This window comes from Tamandua tetradactyla, chromosome 1 (genome assembly GCF_023851605.1).
Source record: "Tamandua tetradactyla isolate mTamTet1 chromosome 1, mTamTet1.pri, whole genome shotgun sequence".
Taxonomy (NCBI): domain Eukaryota; kingdom Metazoa; phylum Chordata; class Mammalia; order Pilosa; family Myrmecophagidae; genus Tamandua; species Tamandua tetradactyla.
The window spans coordinates 33,767,397-33,782,603 of record NC_135327.1 but is presented as its reverse complement, the minus strand read 5'-3'; the positions used below and the strand labels follow the sequence as shown (position 1 = coordinate 33,782,603).

Here is a 15,207-nt window from a genome sequence, read left to right as displayed (position 1 = left end):
TGGGAAGAGGAAGTTTTGGGCTATACATATGTTACCACAATAAAAATTAGAAAAAAAAAAAGAGAGAGAGAAGAAGGTGTGAGTTCATCCACTATAACAACAGGGAAGGCAAATATTTGGGTGCATGTCAAGGCAGGTAGATTGATTGAACTTGGGAATGTGTGAAAGTTCTCTACTGATTGCTTCTGTTATGTCAATGAAATTAGAAATAAAAGTGAGGAAGAGGAGTGGGTGTTGAGTGTTAGAGGAAAGAAAGTAGAGAAGGTGAATGAATGGAGGAGGGAAATGCAGTAGGTGGCTGGCCCACATGGAAGCTTATGCATTTCAAGAAAGGCCAGTTATTACAGTCTTGTGTTTTTCCAAGCCTTCTTCTGCTGTTCCAGATCAGGTACAGAATGTGTTCTATTTAACCAGGAATGGGGTTAAGCCAAGCAAGTACAATAAAGAAAGAAAAGGGCAACTATGTCCAGGGTGAATGTGAGGGATTATAATGATAGACCATAGAATCCAAGCATGGTAAAGGGAGGCAGGGTAGGAAGTGGGTGATGGGAGTAAAACAATGGGAGTGTCAGTAGATGTGGAGGTTACAGACAAGTTAAGGAACTGGTGTCCCACAAGATGTGAGCTAGGAAGATATTAGGTGAGAGATGCTGGAATTGAGGTCACAGAGGGGATGTCATTATTGGAAATCCTGCCTGTCTGAGCATGGAGGTGCATGCTAAGAAGGGGTGGAGCACAAGATCCCTTGAGGAAAGGAGGTCAAGAAACTGAGAGACCAGGATATTGAAAGGATCACTTTTATGGTTGTTGAAAACCTCAAAAATCATAGGTGAGCAAGATACTGAGTAAGGTAACAAAATCTTTAAGAATTGAGAATCAGGGTCTCAGGGGTCAGCAGAGGATGCAATGAGCAGGGGCCTCAAAAGAGCTGAAGGGTTTCAGGGGGAAGGAAGGATAATCATGGCAGTAAGAAGCAAGAAGCTCATCTACTTCAATTCCAGGGTAGTCAGAGGGAAAACAATTATGACTTGAGAGGGCTGTGAGGGAAGCTCTCTCTTCCCAAGGGGAGAGGTTGGAGCAAAAAGATGCAGGCAATTCAGAGAAAAGGGTAAAGAAAATGAGGATTTTGCAATAACGTCCCAGAAGGCACTGCGATGTGTTGGGTGGTGAGGTGGGGTCTGGGGAGGGGTTGGAGATTGAATCAGATAAGTACCGGGTTTATGGAATTGGTTACTCAGTACTGGAAACTCTTCTAGCCACTCTATATATACTTAATCATTTAATCCTCATTACAACCCTATGTGGTAATTGCTAGTATAATTATTTTCCAAATAAGATTGAAGTACAGAAAGGCAAGTGATATGTTGAATGTCTCATAGGATTAGGGCCAGGATTCAGAACCAGGCAAACTCTTCATGACTGTAGCGGGGTCCGATGAACTGGCCAAGAATGGGTTTCATTTGTGATTGATTTGTTAATAGGGAGCACTAACTTTGAATGAAGCAAAACATCCCCCCAAAAAAGTGTTCCATTCTTCTCATTAGTAGACCTGCATTAGAAAAATTTGCATTACATTATTACAATATTTTGAATTTCGATGAACATATCTTTGTGAAAAATTGCTTTCTTTCTTGTTATATAAGTATCTACATATAGCCTTGGTTTCGCCTTTTGGTGTACAAGGATTAAAATATTCTTATACGGCCCATACGGAAAGAGCTTGCCCATCTCTGAATTATATGCACATGCTTCTCAGTAGAGGAAATGCTCCATAAATGTTGGTTGTTATTGTTGATCATTATCAATGATACTAATTTGTAGGACTTAAAAGCAACCTGGCTATGAGTCCAGTCCTGTGGTGTGAACAAAAACATATTAAATAAATGTTAGTTATTGAATGAATTAATGAGGGAATGAATGAGGGGGCACAACTGAGGAGGATTAGGAGTCTGGGGAGTGCATTGAAAGTGGCAGTGCCTTTCACTAGGGCAGAGTGCATATCAGGAGGCAGACAGTCACATTTGGGGCAGGTTAGAAGCAGTAAGGTGAGTTTCAGAAATTTTTTTGAAGGTTTAAGAGTTGATCAGGTCAGCATAAATCCAGGGAATATGTATTAAATTTGAGTAAATTCACCATTGTCCTCGATATCTGATCTCAGAAAATTCCACAGTTACACAGAAAAAGCCCATTATACGTCCTGGATATTTTTATAGGGAATATAAAAGAGCTGGGATGGGAGTTGGGAGGTGGAGGAGAAGATTCTAGAGAGCAGGTCCTCTGAGAAGAGTTTATCAGGAAAGACCAGTTATTTATTAAGCTCCAACAAAATGCAAGACAATTGCTGAAGCTCTTATCTAATTGTCTTCACAAATCCCAAGAGAAGGTATTATTCCCATTTTACAGATGTAGAAAATAAAGATGGGAGAAGCTCTGACCTGTCTTAGAGCACATGCCCCGGAAGTAACCAATCCAAGTTCTGCATCAGCTTATCTGACTGCAAGTCTATTTGTCCCCTTGTGCAAGCCATAGGACAGGTGTGGTTCTAGGCCCTGGTTAGGCAGCCTCACGGAGCTCACAGAGCTCACAGCTAAGTGTAGAAGACAGAAACAAGCAAGTAAATGGCTTAATTTACAAAAATAAATAAGTGCAGATTTTTATGAGTTGTGAAGGGGTTAGACAGGGTGGTATAATTAGGGAGTACTCAGAGGTGGTGGGTACCTGAGTTGGGATGGTCAGGGGTGGCCTCCCTGAGCTAAGACCTACACAGCCTGGGATAGAATGTATTATCTGCTCAATTTTTCTGCAAACCTAACTGTTCTAAACAATAAAGTCCATTGAATGAAAAAAAACAAAACACAACTATCCCCAGAGTTGTGGGGAGAGATTAACAGAAGCTGCCTCCAAGGGCTAGCCAGAGATCAGAAGTTAGGGGGAGAACTTCCACTAGTTGAATTAAGAAGGCTTCTGGAAGGAAGGGACACTAGGACCTTGAATGCTAGGTAGGATTTGGACAGGAAATGAGGCAAAGAGGTTTTCTAGGCAGAAAGTAAGAGAAGAAAGTCCTGGGCCTGCGCAGAGGAGGTTCGCTTTGGCAGGAGCATCAATCTACAAAGAGCATGAGGGTCAGGTGATGATGGACAGTCTATAAGGTCAAACCAAGAAGTATATGTCCAACACACCATGGGAAAGCCTGACTCAGCCTTGGAGAAAGACAAGAAAACTGTCAAGATAGACAATTTGGGTTCACAGGCTCTACTTTTTCCCACTATTGGGCAGTGGTTGGTACCTGCCCAAGTCTCAGTTTCCGCAATTATAAAGTGGGAGGAACAGGGTCTCACTTCACATAGATGGGTGAGGATTGAGAGAGATTATGCTTTATGCCTGGGAGATGACAAGTGCTCATTCAGCAGTGGATGGAGTTTTTCCCGACACCCTAGTAGGCTGTAGTGATAAAGAACCCCTTTTGGGGTGGGCCACGGTGGCTCAGCAGGCAAGCATTCTTGCCTGCCATGCCAGAGGACCCGGGTTTGATTCCCGGTGCCTATCCATGTAAAAAAAAAAAAGAACCCCTTTTGTCAATGGAAATGTCCCCAGCTAGAATGACCTCTTGTCCTTAAATAATCACTAGCTAGTTTTTTTTAAGCTTTTGATTTTTATTATTCAAAAAAGCTTCATATATATATATTTAGCTTTCTGACTTTGTGCTTGTGCCTTCAACGTTTTCACAATGAATTTCTTCTCAATCAGGAGAGCACACTTGATCCTGTCATGGACACATTTAGCACACATGGAATCACTATATGCCCTTCTGATGTGAGTTTTTTTTGTTTTACGTAATCTCATAAGAACTTGAGGGCTCACAGAATGAACACCCCGAAGTCGGCGTGGGCACACACCAAACGCAGATTTTGGTGCTTTCCCAACCTTCTTGGTATAAAGGTGAACAATTCTATTACCAGGGGTCTGGGACAGCCTAGTTTTATTAGAAGCAGTATTGTAGGATAGCCTATGAGGGTACGTCAAACGCTGGACCATTTTGCTTCCTGGCACGGTACCACCACAGGCGTTCAAAATGGTCTAGCTAGGTGTTGGGAAAGTCTGAAAGCTGTTCTTTTAAAATTTATATTCATTTCTTCTATGCCATCCTTCTTTCCCTTACTCTTTTTCTTTTCACTCCAAGGTCTCTGTGTTTATGGGAGAAAAATCCGTGCTGAATTGAATGGCTCAATTCTTGGAAGACATAATATCTGCCTTTTAAAAAACTTTTGTTGTAACATGTATACAATACAAAATTTCCCATTTTAACCACTTTCACGCATGCAATTCAGTGATATTAATTACAATCACAATATTGTGCTACCATCACCACCATCCATCACCAAAACTTTTCATCACTTCAAAAAGAAACTGTAAGATTAAACTGTAAGTCCCCATTCCTCCCTCCCTCCAGCCCCTGGTAACCAGTAATCTACCTCTGTTTCTGAATTTTCATATTCTATATATTTCTAAGTGGAATCACACAATATCTATCATTTTGTGTCTAGCTTACTTCACTCATACCGGGTCTTTAAGCCTCATCCAGATTGTAGCATGTATCAGAATTTCACTCCTTAAGATTTATTTTTTATTAAAGCAGTTGTAGGTCTTCAGAAAAATCAGGCAGAAAGTAAGAATCCAATACCCTCCTCACCTCCCCACACACAGTTCTCCCCACCATCAACATTTTGAGTTAGTATGGTAACTTTGTCACAATTAATGGAATAATATTAATAAAATTTTGCTATAAAGTCTTGGTGCTCTGTTAACATTAGGGTTCACTCTCTGTGTTATACAGTTCTATGTTTAATTTTTTTTTTTTTCAAAAACATATACCACCTAAAATCTCCCACTTTAGCCTTTTTTTCTTTTTTGGCATGGGCAGGTACCAGAAATCAAGCCCAGGTCTCTGGCATGGCAAGCGAGAGTTCTGCCACTGAGCCACCATTGCACCACCCACTTTAGCCTTTTTAAAGTACAATATTCAATGATGTTAATTGCATTCATAAACTTGTACCTCCATCACCGTCATCCAATGCCAAAACTTTTTCATCAACCCAAACAGAAACTTGTACCAATTGAAGATTAATTTGTCATTCCGCTCCCCAACCTGGCCCCTGGTAACCTGTATTCTAGTTTCTGACTTTATGAATTTGCCTATTCTGTTTATTTCACATAGTTGAGATCATACAGTATATGTCCTTTTATGTCTGATTTATTTCGTTCAATGTGTTGTCTTCAAGGTTCATCCATATTGTAGTATGCATCAGAGCTTCATTCCTTTTTATGACTGACTAATATTCAATTGTATGGCTATACCACATTTTATTTACCATTCATCCTGTTGACGGATGCTTGGGTTACTTCTGCATTTTGGCTATTGTGAATAATGCAGCAATGAGTATTGGTACACAAATATCTGTTCAAGCCTCTATTTTCAATTCCTTTGAGTCTGTGACTATAAGTGGGATTGTGGTCTTTTGGAAATAGCTGCCTTTTTCTATTGCAAGAATGGGACTTTGACCACTGTGCTGTCAAGAGGTAGGAGGCAGCCCACAAGAGTGATGGCTAAGGGAGACCCTGGGAAGAAAGGGGCTCTCTCAGCAAGGCAGGGCCTCTCTCTCTGTCTACATTCCTGGGTGCCTTGATGCTGCTGAGAGATCAAGATAAAGGCTGAGAAGGTGACTGTGGATTTAGAGATAAGGAAAGGAAGCCAAGGTGACATCTACAAAGACTGTTTCCATGGAGGGTGGAGGCCAAAGTGAGGATGAATGAGTGATTTGGGAGGAAAGAGATGGGGCAGTAGCCTGAGGGGAACTTGGAACCAAGGAAAGGTGTTTGGTTTTTTTAAAGGTGGGAGAGATTTTAATGCTGAAGGAAAGGATGCAATTCAAAAGGAAAGTGAGTATTCAATAGTGAGACCCAGCCAGGAAGGTTCTGAGATGGCAAGAGGGGCTGAGGTTCAAAGCACGGGAGTCAGGATGAGCATTCAGTAGAAAAAGGGCATCTTTTAACAGGAGCCAAGAAGTTGAGGATAATGGGCAAAGCCAAAGATCTCCCAAGAGCTTGCAAAACCTCCATGATGCACCCCACTCCTTTTGTTCTCTGACCTGGCCTCTGAACTCCTCCCTCTTCCCCACTCTACTTTGGTCACCTGGCCCCATTGCTGTCCCTCAAGCCCTCCATCCATTGCTTTTCCCACTACCTGAAACACTTGCTGCAAGTCCACATGGCTCATCCCTGGCTTCATTTGAATCTTTGCATACATGGCTCCTTTTCAGATATCCTTCCTGTCCACCCCATCACTGCAGCATCCTCCAACCACTCATTATGCCTTTGTCCTGCCAGCCACTCTCCATGGCACAATGCCCATCACTGTATTATGTATGTTTGTATTTATATGTTCATTATCTGTCTCCCCTCATCAGAAGTTAAGCTCCAGGCCTTTGTCCAATTTACTTACTGCTGTTTTTCTACTGCAGTGTTGGGCAGAGGAGAGATGCTCCAGACTTGTTTGCTGAATTAATGGATGTATAATGTATCAAGGGATAAGTAGGTTTACATATTTGGTTGGGGCAAGTTGGGGGTGTCTGCCTCTGATGGAGTCCTCTTCTCTGTGATGAAGAAAATGGAGTTTTGGGGTGGGGAGAAGCTACTCAGAGGTTGGAGGATTTATGAGAGGAGGCTTGATTTGGGGTTGTGTTTCCAGGATTTGAGCAAGAGAATTTGTGAGGGTCTTGGCAAGAATGTTATTCAGATAAAAGACCCTACAACCGAGACTGACAAAAGATGAGAAGTAGCCGGTGGCTGGGTTGGCAGAAATATCAGAAGATCTCGGTGGTGGACAAACAGGAAAAGAAAAAAGAAGACAGTGGGCAGTAGCTTCTATTATCCCCCCTGTTAAAGATGAGGAAACACAGACTCTGAAAGGTAAAGGGACCTTCCTAGTTTCCCACAGCAGGGAACTGACAGAGGCCAAATTTGAGCCCAGATCGGCCACATTCCATAGTCAGACTCATCTACTGGCAAGAGGCCAAATCTCACCTATGCCTTAAGGCATAACTTAAGCCAATCACCTAAAATGTTTCTGAGCCAGGAAATTACATGGTAGAATCCCAAGGTGAAGTTTCAGGGGGAAAAACCCTCTTTCTAGAATTTAAGGTCATAGAGCTCTCCTTTGATAAGTTTATAATCCAATATTTGCTGCCTCCTCCCCATTGTCCATTTCTTATATCTTTAGTGTTTTTACTGAAGCCTGCTGGGTGTGGCTGAAAAAAATCTAAGCTGGAGGCATTGAAGCTTATTGCTCAATTTATCAGGTGACTTAATATCACCAATTATTGTGATAGTAGTTCCCTGATTAGAACTTTTGAGCACTTTACCTGTGCAAATGAAGTTCTTCTTTTAACTTAGGTTTCAAGGTCGGGGTATGGGGCCATGAACCCATAACAATGATATAACAAATTTTATGTGTACCTGTACTTTCTTTTACCATGGAGAGAATCCACAGCGTTCATCAAATTCTCATGACTTTCCCACATTCAAGGCCCCAAGTTTCCACCAGCTTCTTTTCAGACCCTTTCCCTCACCACAGGGCCTTTGTACCTGCTATTCCTCCTTCCTGGCTTGCTTCATCTCCCCTATTTTGGTTAAGGAAAATTCAGACCTAGCCCAGGCATCCTACCTTCAGGGAATCTCTTCTCTTGACTAGGTCAGATCCCCTGATCCACAGCCTTCAGAGACCTTGGACACCTCCCCAACAGCATTTATGATAGTTATGATTTTACTTTATTTGTGAGATTATTTGACCAAGATCTCTCTCCCTCACCAAACTGTAGGCACCATCAGAGGAGGAGCCACGTCCATTTTATCCAGTGTCATATCCCCAGGGCCTGGTATAGCAGCAGGCACCCACCTGAGACCCAGGAACACACAAATCAGAACCACAGCTAAACCTCAGCCACAGAACCTAAGGGTGAGTCTCAAGAGCCACTACCAGCAGGACCCATTTCCTGAGCACTCAAACTCACACCTGTCTGATACCATAGATTGTGTGCCAAAAACTACATGTATTGCTGCCCTAGACTATTTTTCCAAGGATGCCCTTCATTTGTAGTTTTGCAGAGGATATGAGCATGTCACCTGTAATCAGACAGCCTGAATTTTACTCCTGACTCTGTCAGTTATGTAGCCCAAACTGTTTCAATTCCTTCTGTGCTGCAGTTACCTACCAAGGTAGGTAGGTAACTGCAGCACAGGTTGAAAGTGGGAATAATAGCACATGCATTATGGGTCTATCAGGAGGTTGAATGTGTTATCATATGCACAGGACATCGTATGTACTCAATTTCTTTCCCTGCCCAGCTTTGCTAAACTCTTACTGATTTTTACGTAGAGCCCCTAACAGATGATAACCCATGTTTCTGGCACATGTGTTTCTATTAACATCTCAGAGAGCTCAGATTGGCGATTGTAAGTGCAATTGCCAATCGTAAGTGCACCTGAACAAAGTGCACGAATCTTCACATATGTGTCTCTAACTGGCAAGTTTAATTTTAAAGGAGCAGCAAGATGGAGGGCAGGAAGTTAATGAAGGAATAGACACATTTGCAAGATCCACTGACTTGCCGGGACATTTTGGAAGCAGTGCAGGTCAGGTGGATGAATTTATTGGCTTCAGTGGCAGATGCTCTGCCGGCCATGAGATGTGCCTTTTGTCCTGACACCAGTTAAGAACAACAGATCTTTGGCAGGATTTGTCCATCCAGCACATTTGCTGAAACATCTTGGTTTCATTCATTATATTTGAGTTTGAAAAGCATGTAAACTATTTTATGTGGTTCTTGCAAAAGGGTAACCACATGAATAACCAGCAGGAAGAGAATGGCTTTTAGGAAATGGTGTCTGTTGAATAGCTTGTGATATCTCCACGGACATCCTGAGTGTGTGGAACATTCTCTGTTTACCCTTCTGGATCCCTTCTCCACTCTCTCTCACCTGCCCTGTGCCCGAGAGGTTGACCTGTGGGAACTGCATAAGTTGGCTCCTGTGCTGACTGGTTTCTTGTCGGGTTTAGCCAAAAGGGAGCGTGGGCTGGAGATAGGAGGGCAGTAGAGAGAGAGGATGGGATATTTACTCCCTACCTGGCTATGATCAGCAGTGGCTTTTCCTCTACTGGACGAAGACTGGTCCAGGGGAGGTGATGGCTCCCTGAACCTGCTAGACCCTATGTGCTTCAGCACCTTATTGGTTTCCCTGCTCCATGCCTGTTAAGTGTCCTCTTTATTAAACTCCCTTTATTTACTCTGTCTGGATTAGCCTTCTAATTCTTGCTAGGTCCCAAAACAGACTCAACAATTACCCTCATGTTAAGGTTAGAAATCAAAATCTTGTAGGAACTTAAGCCTTTGTCATGCTGACTTCTTGACTTGAAAAGATGATCCTTACTGTAAAGAGGCCAAGCTCAAAGTTGTAGCAAAACATCAGATATTTTATTTGGTGCCTTTTACATACCAGGGGCTAGGGTTGTCAGTTATACATAATCTTGACCAACAAGAAACATCTATTTTAGCAGAGAAGATAGACAATTCAACAAGTAAATAGGATATAGGGGGAACATGACTTAGCAATTAGAAGCACTGGCATTAGAACTCAGGATGCACAATTCAAATCCAGCTGGGTCACTTTGGGTGAGTTTCCTTAACTGTTGTATGCCTCTGTCTCATCATCTAGAAAATGGGGATATAGAGCTACAATCATTCATAGTCTTACGGTGAGGATGCTGTGATATGCCGGGTGGGGGAGTGCTCAAATGTTCCTGTACATCATGAATGTTTATTATTGCCAAAGGGTTATGCTTCTTCTACATACCATTTCCTTTCGGATGTTTAGAAAGCGTCTTCAATTTTCCCCACCAAATTGACTCCTTTTCCATTCTTATTCATCTTGGAAAATGATGAATCATTTCTTCATCTATAACAGTTAGATTTCAATACAAGCCATCATCCTCCTCTCTTGGACAATCACTTGAACAGAATGGTAGCCTCCTAACTTGTCTTCCTGTTTTCATTGGTGTTTAAGTCTGTAAGGTGCCAGAATGCAAGTTTCCAGAAACAGGACAGCTTTTTAAAAAGGGAATTTAATATGTTGCAAGTTTACAGTTCTAAGGCCATGAAAATATCCAAATTAAGGCAAGGCTATAAAAGTGTCCAAATAAGGAATCCAGGTAAAGATACATTGGTTCAAGAAGACCTATGATGTATGGGGTTTCTCTCTTAAAAAGGGACATGGCAACAACAGCTAGCTTTCTCTCCAGGCTTCTCCAATGGCTTCCTAGGGGCATTTTCTTTCTTCATCTACAAAGGACTCGGGCTGTGTGGGCTCTGTTGGTTCTGGTGGCTCTAAAACTTTTTCCAAAATGGTTCCCTCTTAAAGGGCTCCAGTAAGCAACCCCACATTGAATGGGTGGAGACACATCTCCATGCAAACCATCTAATCGAAAAGTTACCACCCACAATTGCGTGGGTCACATTTCCATGGAAACCATAAAAAAGATACCACCCAGAAATATTGGATGAGGATTAAAGGACATGGCTTTTCTGGGGTACATAACAGGTTCAAACAGGAACAATTGGCCCTTCTACAAATCATCCCCTACACAAGAGCCAAAGGAATCTGTTTAAAATATGGATCACATCATGTTTTTTCCTGCTTAAAGTCCCTCATGGCTTCCCATCAAAGTTAAACAGTCTCTGAAGTCCTTTTTCTATCTTTTAAGGCCCTAGTGCCTGCCTCACCAACCTTGCTTTCTGCCATGTCACCCTCACCCATCACTACGTTTCCGCTAGAGTCTTCTTGCCCTTCCTCCAATGTGACAAGTAGACCCAGCTGCAGGGTCTTTACTTGCTCGTCCCTCTGCCTGGAGTGGCTCCCCAGAATTCTGGCTTTCTTCCTCACTTCATTGATATTTCTGTTCAATCATGACCTCTTCACAGAGGCCTTCTTTAGCCACTCTTTCCTGATTACATTGGCTTTCCTGGCCCCTCAACTCTGTATTTCACTCTTCTATATTATTGTCCTCATAGCACTTAACACTTTCAGAAGTTATCATATTTATGTATTTGTTTGTTTATTGTGGTTTGTATATATATTATTATTATTATTTTTTTGCATGGGCAAGTACCGGGAATCGAACCCAGGTCTCTGGCGTGGCGAGAACTCTGCCTGCTGAGCCACCGTGGCCCGCCCTGTATATGATTTATAACAATAATAACATATTGTTAATTTGGTTTGCCTCTGTTATCAGAATGCAGTTATCCAATAGCAGAGAACTATCTTGTTCATTGCTGTATTTCCAGCATCTAGAAAGGTATCTGGCTCTTAATAGGCATTGAGTAAATCTAAGTCAGGTCAGGGGAATAGAAACAAATACAAAATCCTCTGGGCTTCTATTCCCACCTTCCTCCCCCAACTTGAACAAAACCACCAGCTGAGGAAAGAACCAGAACTATATGAAAGCGCTGTGAAGTCTTCTGCTTTGGAAAAATGGCTCAAGGCTGGGAAGCCAGGACAGATCCAGCGTGGGCAAGCACCGGCTCGCAGTAGCTCGTATCCTACCATAACATGTGGGTGGGCTGGGGTAACATCAGATCTATGCAAGGTGGGGGCCGGGGGCATCGTGAGGTGTTTAAGTCTGTCAATAAAAAAGGGGGACCGCTGCTTTGTATCTGCAGCTACTCAAGGGAAATAAAGCCCTTTGCTTATAACGAATTTCCATAAACATTTCTGAGGATGTGTATTAGGGGTAATCTTGGGATGTGCATTAAGCTAAACAGGGTAGTATAAACACAGGAACAGGCTGAAAGAGGGAGAATAAATGGCCCAGGTTTGCCCTGGCCCGATGGCCTTAAGCAACTTGTGCAGCCTGCAGAAGCCTAGTCTTCAGCTCTTTATTTAAAGAGGGTGGAGAAAAGAGGAGGGGGAGCCAAAAGCAGTTCCTCAGTGGGCAGATTCTTGACCTATCTCTGAAATTAAGCATATTTCCCCCTCCTCCTACTGCTCAATGCTTTGGATTCCTGAAGTGATCTATGCTGAAATACTGGGGAAGTGGTAAAGAGCCACCATGGGTAGTGTTATTAGGAGCATTCTCTGTGCCTGGCACGGTTCTAGAAGCTGTATGTCCACCACCTCATTCCATCCTCCCATGGCAGGAAAGGTAACTCTACTGTCATGGTTTTACAGATGAGGAAACTGCAGCAGGGAGTGATGTGATGACTCGTTGAAAGTTACAAACTAAGCGGAGGACTGCGCTGTTGAACCACGCCCTCCAAGCGCTTCAAACCAAGCTCTCCCAAACAGCAGGGAAATGCTCCCTGCTATTTTCATCAAGGTTTTGTCACTGAGCCTTCAGATCTATTTTGAGGCACCTCCAGGGCACACAGTGGAACAGATCATATGCCTCCATTCATGGCTGGCTTTCATTGTTGGCTTGTGCAATAAACCTCTATTAAAAATTACTTACTTATTTTGTGTGCACGGGTGGTTCAATGATAGAATGCTTGCCTGCCATGGGGGAGACCCAGATATGGTTCCTGGCCCATGCACCCCCTCCCCGCCAACATTTAATTATTTATTTAAATAATCAATACATAAACCTTAGCAAATTCAACAGGTTCAAAAGAGTATACAGGAGAAGAATTTCTTCCTCTCTCTTAAAAGAGTAAACAGGAAAAGAAGGTCTCCCTCTCTTATGTCCTGTGCCTCAGCCACCCTACGTTCCCTCCCCCTAGGTCCCTCTGAGATCCGTTTCTTTATGTCTTCCTTGAGAGTGGGAGTCATCCCTGCACAGACAAACACCTGTATGTGTGAGTGTGTGTGCCTTTTTCCTCACACATTGCTTGGCCCTTTGCTTTTTTCATTTAAAGATGGCTCTACGGACCTTGTTCCATACCCCACATAGAGACCTACTTCATCTTTTTACAGGGATGCATGCTATTTCATTGGGTGGGTGGACCATAATTAATGAGGCCAGAACCCTATAATCTAGTCCTAAGTATTTAGGCTATTGTATTTTGTAGAAAATATTGCTCTGTGATGTGGGAGTGTGTCTATAATGTGCTTGTGTGCTTGTGTGTATATATAATGTTTACATATGTGTGTGTATAACTTTATACATGTCTATCTGTTGGATCAATACACAAGAGTAAACTATTGGGACCCTCTTTAACATTATTTTGTAATTTTCCCCCTATTGCCTTCATATTAAGTATCATATAAAGCCACTCTTATGTATTTGACAGGAGTCCTTCCAATGTACTTTCCATATATTTACTTTTACATATGTTGTTTATCCTTAAACATATACAAATATATGCATACATATAGCATTGTTTTGATTGTGCTTAATTTATATAAATAACTTGTATAGCATTCATTCTATTTCTTCCTTTTTTCACCCATCATTATGTATTTATTTATCAAGATAATTTTTGACTCACAGGAGAGTGGTAAAAATGGTTCAGAATTGTTATGCCCTTCACTCACTTTTCCTTGATGACAACATCTTATATAACATACAGCAATGATCAAAACAAGGAAGTGGTATAATGCTATTCATTAAACTGCATACCTTTGAATTTCACCTATTTTTATTTATTTTTCCTATTCAAGATCCAATGAAGGATCCCACTCTTGCTTTAGTTGCTATTTTTCTATGGTTTTCTCCAATCTGTGGCAGTTCCTCAGTCTTTTCCTATCTTGCATAACTTTGACATATTTGAAAATTACTGGTTGCTTTGTAAAATGTCTCTTGATTTTGAATTATTTTATGTTTTTTTGAGGATGAGAATGAGGTGATCCATTTTTGGCAAGAAAACCATGTAAATGATGATTATGTCCTTTGCGGTGCATCTTACCAAGGGGTTGTGTTGTTGGCATGTTGTCTTAGTGGTGTTAACCTTGATCTCTTGGTTACAGGCTTGATCATAAGCATTTTCAAATCTATCAATGCTCTTTTTTTTTTTTTTTTGACATGGGCAAGCACCAAGAATCGAACCCAGGTCCTCTGGCATGGCAGGTGAGCGTTTTTGCCTGCTGAGCCACTGTGGCCCACCCTCTATCAATGTTCTTAAATGTGGTTCCTTCCTTCTGTCCATGGAATAGTCCTCCATACGTGTTTGCCATATTTTATTCATCCTTCATAATATGCTGGAAATTTTATTCCTTATGAAATCAATTGTTTTCCATTTTGGGCAGACTAGTAGAAAAATGATTAAAGAAAGTTTGTCTTATCTATACTTTAGAATACTATACATCTGTCAAAAAAGCAAAGCCTTTTTTTTTTTTTTAAGAATTAAAACTATAGGTACTGACAGGGGAAAATGCCCAAGACAGAGTATTATGTTTAAAGAGTATATTTCAGAAGAATTAATATTTTTAATCCAACTTATTGCAAAAGTAGTCTCAAATTATTTTATTATATTTGTATATAAATGTAAAAAGATCTGGAAGCATGCTCAACAATCTACTAATACTAAGGGATATGAAAAATCCACAGCAAAACTACTAGAGCTAATAAATGAGCACAGCAAAGTGGCAGGTTACAAGACCAACACTCAAAAATCTGTAGTGTTTCTATACACTAGTAATGAACAATCTAAGGGGGAAATCAAGAAAAACATTCCATTTAGAATAGCAGCCAAAAGAATAAAATATTTAGGACTAAATTTAACTAAGGATACAAAAGACCTATACAAAGAAAACTACAAGCAACTGTTAAAAGAAATCACAGAAGACCTAAATAAATGGAAGGCATCCCATGTTCATGGATTGGAAAACTAAATAAAGTTAAGTTGTCAATTCTACCTAAATTAATTTATAAATCCAATGCAATACCAATTAAAATCCCAAAAACTTACTTTTCAGAAATAGAAAAGCTAATAACCAAATTTACCTGGAAAAGCAGGGTGCTCTGAATAGCTAAAAATATCCTGAGAAAGAAAATAAAGTCGGAGGTCTCACACTACCTGATTTAAAGGCATATTACAAAGCTATGGTGGTTAAAACAGCATGGTATTGGCATAAAGATAGATATACTGACCAATGGAATCGAATAGAATACTGACCCCGTCATCTATGGACAATTGGTCTTTGATAAGACAGTCAAGCCAACTC

The 15,207-nt window shown here is 41.3% G+C and overlaps 1 long non-coding RNA gene and 1 pseudogene across 1 annotated transcript in view; one reads left to right on the top strand and one right to left on the bottom strand.

The window, feature by feature from the left end:
• Positions 1 to 15,207, top strand: part of LOC143644662 (uncharacterized) — a 164,366-nt gene that overhangs the window by 10,879 nt on the left and 138,280 nt on the right. The gene's annotated exons all lie outside the window — the stretch shown is intronic.
• Positions 3,661 to 4,140, bottom strand: LOC143678235 (large ribosomal subunit protein eL34 pseudogene; annotated as a pseudogene).